Source organism: Octopus bimaculoides, chromosome 6 (genome assembly GCF_001194135.2).
Source record: "Octopus bimaculoides isolate UCB-OBI-ISO-001 chromosome 6, ASM119413v2, whole genome shotgun sequence".
NCBI classification, from domain to species: domain Eukaryota; kingdom Metazoa; phylum Mollusca; class Cephalopoda; order Octopoda; family Octopodidae; genus Octopus; species Octopus bimaculoides.
Window position 1 is genome coordinate 106,077,505 of NC_068986.1, and position 5,380 is coordinate 106,082,884.

Sequence of the window (5,380 nt, forward strand, 5' to 3'; positions counted from 1 at the left end):
TATATGTATATAACGACATTTTTCAGACAATAATATATATATACCGGGGTAAGCACATAAATGCTAAACAAAACTGTCCGACGAACGGGTGCATGAAACTCTGAGTAACAGTTTGAGTGATATTTCTGCTGCTTTTTAATAATAATAATAATAATAATAATAATAATAATAATAATAATAATAATAATAGATGTTGAAGGTAGGAATGTCACTATCCTCTGGGATTTTCCAGTCAACGATCCCGGCTAATTGACCAGACATAGTAATTAAAGACAAAGAAGAAAATACCTGTAGACTAATAGATGTAAGTGTTCCCACTGATAAAAATATGTTTCAAGGTATTTTGACAAATTAAGTAAATATAAGGACCTGGAAACTGAAATACAAAAGATGTGACATCTTAAAATGAGAACTTTTCCCGTTAGTGTAGGTACCCTAGGTATGATTAAAAAGGGATGTCAGAAACATCTAGATAAGGTCCCAGGAGAACCATATCTCACAGAAATCAAAAAAGTTGTGCTGACAAGTACTGCCCACATCCTTAGAAAAACCCTGTACATGAAGATATTGGCCACGGAATGATTTTTCTCTCCATTTCTTCTTTAGTATATATTGTAGTTCTGTTTCCATGTTTTCTTTTTTTTTGTTTCTTTTCTTTGATCATTTCTGCTATGTTGTCATCTGAGATCAATGTATCAGTGTAGTTGGTCCTGTTTTGTATTTTGTCGCCTCAGAAAAAAAAAAAAAGAAGTGTTTTCTTCTTTTCGTGTTGCTTCATTGCATCTAGTAGTCGTCAATTTTTGTTTCTAATATTTTTCTAGTTCGACTTCTGTTATGTTATAGTAGTTCTCTACCTGCTCAAGGCCTCCTCCTCCTCCTCCTCCTCCTCCTCCTCCTTCTTCTTCTTCTTCTTCTTCTTCTTCTTCTTCTTCTTCTTCTTCATATTATTTTCTCTTTATCACAGGTTTTGTTGGAGCTCCTGAAGCCTTTCATTCGTAGCGAGCTTACACACCTGCAGCCTACGGTACCATGCTATGCATTCTTTTAAGCTATCTAACACTTTCCTGATTATTCTGGAAAGAATACAGAGAGAGGATGAAGAAAACGTGTTGAGTTCAGCGGTTCAACAGATATACGCGCGCGCACACAAACACAAGTACTCACACATTACAGACAGATATTTACTTATGTAGAGGGAGAAAAGTGTCGGTAGCGTTACAATAAATAACGATAAAAATGTGACACAGGGGGACAGCAAAGAAACATACGGTAAAACAATGGACGCGGATAATTCCTCACTTCATTACTCATCGACTAAATATGATCGCAATGTTGAAACCTGATATTCTTCAACTTATCGGTGTCTGTAACATAAGCTGCTGAGGTATAAATGAAAGGTCACGATAGACGAATACCTTCAGCCATACTGTTTAGGTGTCAATATTACAATTAAAAGACTCCTATTAATTCATTGATGATACCGGAATGAATATCCACAATAGAGTAATGCTCCTTTATTTTGACAAATAAACTCTTGTATACATGTGTCCTCTCTGCGACTCTTAAACAGTATTTTGAACGCATGAAAGAGGTAAACAAAGGCAAGATAAAGAAAGAAAACCTTCTATCAGGTACTTGAATGCGGGAATTAGTTCGTTGATCTATGGATATCTAGCAGTTTATAAATTTATAATTATAAATATAAATAATAGTGTAATCTATGATTAGAAATAATTGTTTATTGATTGAAACATAAGTATGCATACACACACAAATATATGTACGCGTGTGAATATGTATAAGTTGTTTGTCTTATTACTTAGTGAAAACATGTAAGATATTTTATTAGTGTTTAGATGTTTGATATATCGGTTGTTTTTATATTTAACTAGATTTGTTTAAATCTGTATCTAGTTATTGTTGTAATTGTTTTTAGGGTTCTTAAGGCTATATTAAGTTTATCTGTATTAGTTAGATTTATTTGACTTCATGGTGAAGATTACGTTGAGAGATTAAAGGGCTTGTGGATTATAGGCAGACTAATTCTACACGTGGCTAGAAATGAATAAAATCGTATCCTACGATGTCACGCAAAGATCGTGCAATCATAGAATATAACATCCGAATAAAAGATATAAAAGATTATAAGAATTCAATGTTATTGTCAGTGCGAATATGCCTGATGCACGTTCGAACTGGGGAACAAGCTACTCACTGCGTTTTGTCACGGAGGATATATCTCGCTTGTTAGCAGACCTAGGTCAGCTCGCAGCGCCATCTACGTAGAAAAGTATAAGAGAGGCAATCTCTTCAATCAACGCGTAGCGTCGTCATCTGCCTAATGTTTATGATCGATGAGGAGATAACTACTCCGAAATGCAAGCATCTCACGGTGTAGGTAGATGGCGCTGCGAGCTGATCTCGGTGTAAACACTATTTGTTAACAAGCGAGATATATTCTCCGCGACAAAAGGCAGTAAGTAGCTTGTTCCCCAGTTCGAACGTATGTCAGGCATATTCGGACTGGTAATAACATTGAAGTTTTACTTATCACTGCTTAACCCTTCCCCTCCATAATCAGAATTCATTGTTGAAAACGCTGTGTTTGCTGTAATAGAGCTCATGCCAAGATTTGCCTGGACATTAGATGCATCGTGGATCACTGATGTTAAAACAGGAAAACTATTAGCCACGTTCAGAAATGCCAACAGTTCATTGCATATCCTGGTTATCTGCATAATTATTTCAACCAACGAGAATATGCAGTTAAGCGAAATCGACTTCAGTATGGAATTATGAAAACACAAATATCTATACTTGAAGTAATTTCACCAAGGAAAAGCCTCTTTCTACTTCGGCTGAGTTTATTGCATTTGTATTCAAAATTCGTATCACAATTCCGAGAAGTATCGGACGTATCAAGAAACCTGTTTAGAGAAGTAATGTTTAAGTGTGAGGTAGGTACTTTTTTGATATATAGGAGGTTACACCTGTATGTCTCTTGTTTAAATAATGCTATTGATGCTGAGATGAAGGACTTAAGACCTATAACTAGATACACGATCGACTTTGCGGGCCTTCGCATCAGTGAGGCGGGCTTGTACGCTGTAATACTGTTGTGAAGAAAGTCCCAACACAGCACATTCTGTCCTGATGACCTCTGAAATATATTAACATTCGGTACGCGGAGCTTTCGATTGGCAGCATTTGCACAAGCAAACTATTTGCAAAGCTCAACCGAATTCTATTTTCTATATTGTTAAGAGTATCATTTAAATCAATTAAACATTTTAGAACTATTTTAAAATCATCCATTTTTTTTACTTAAGATAAAAATGGCCACGGACGTTGTTTTTATCACATCATTCACGTGACATCAAACTGAATTTTCACTTATCCACCAGACCGAAAATCTCTTCAACCATGTTCCAACGTTCTTTATCAGTTGCAGCCATTTATTTTAATTTACAAGATGTGAATCTCTGCTGAGTGTCTTTAATTTTCCTCTTGCCAAATATTTGCTTACCAAGTCTCAAAGACTTTCTGATTTCTCCAGTTTTCCATGAGATAAGATCTAAAATATCAAAGATGCAACTCAGTTGATCCCTTCGCCGCAAAATGTTCACCTTTGTGCATCTCTTAGAAATTAAGTTTTTCTTATCTCATTCATTTTACATTTATTTTTCCATGCTAGCATAAGCAAGACATATATATTAAAGCAATATTTTACAGTTAGATTCTCTTCTTCTTTATTAAATTATGTACTACGTTATTTACTCAATATATTTAGATTCATTTAGAAAAATTTGAGCCTTTTTTAAAGAATTTTATCTCCCACTTAAGGTGGATAACATTTTGTTTTGTATTAATACTACTTCTGGCGCAATTAATTACTCTTTTTAATCATTTTATCTGTGCAGCAATCACTTAATCATTTAATTTTCTTCAAATTCCATTCATTTAAAAGCATATTTTTGCAGCGCTTAATCAACATTTCAGAGTATTTACTAACCTTACAATTTACTCTAAAAGGTTAACTGATTATACTGATTTACTTACGAATGCTTATTTTTCAACCGGTTTCACTTTGCGAGGAAACTTATATACGTATCAACATATAATATTTAACATTTTGAAAGAGTAGATTGATATCTCTACGGTAATTTGGTAGACTTGAAGCTACAAGTTCGTAGACAGGTACAATACGTCAAACAATTGTCACTAGGGAGACATAAGTGTGTGTGTGTGTGTGTGTGTGTGTGTGTGTGTGTGTGTGTGTGTGTGTGTGTGTTTATGTATATGCTGCAGTTGTTTTACTTGTTTTGTTCTAGGTTCTTTGTTCTTTCTTTCATTTCTTTCTTTCTTTCTCTCATTTCTTTCTTTCTTTCTTTCTTTCTTTCTTTATTACTTCCCCTTTACTCTTCCTATCCATTCCACTGCACCATTTTTTTCCTCTTCGTCGCTGCTTGTCCGATGCATCTCTGTCTCCTCATACACACGCCTTTCCAATCACATTCGCATGCACGCACAAATATGTTTAACACAAACACTCTTTCTCTGCGTCTCTTTTTGTTCATCTCTCTGCCCCCCTCTCTCTCTGTCTCATTAGCTACCAGTTGTGTGTGCGTGTGTGAGTGCGTGTATATATATATATATATATATATATATATATATATATATATATGCATACACACACACACAGAGCGAGAAAGAGGGAGTAAGCGAGGTGTGTACATGTGTGCGTACGTGTGTGTGTGTGTGTCTGTGTGTGTACCTTTTTAAATTACCCTCATCGATAATATCTAAGCCATCCGTCGATACCGGTTGTTTAACACGTTCTTGTTAGAAATGCTTGCGCCAACTCCACAACAGAGTTTCAAGGCGAATAACATTTTCGATTCGCTTCTTTCTTTCTTCCTTTCTTTCGTTCTTTCGTTCGTTCGTTCCTTTTTCCTTTCTTTCTTTCTTTCTATCTTTCCGTTTCTTTCTTTCCTTCTTTCTCTCATTCTTTGTATGTCAGTGTTTGTGTACGTGTGCCAGTGAGTACGCTCACATAATGAGTTTTGATATCATTACAAGCTTCCACCTTGTAGGGTAGATTGCATTCACAGCAGAAACTATGTTACCCAAGATGGATGAAAAATCAAATCAACCCCACAGGGATTTGAACTCAAAATCTAAACAAACGTAAGTAAATACCACATGGAATTTTCTTCAATGCTCTACCAATCAAAAAATATTTAAAATAATAACAATTATAGCATAAAAATATCATCACAAATTTCCAGACTTTAAAATCTATAAAAAGAATGTTCATACACACACACACACACACACACACACACACACACACACACACACACACACACACACACACACA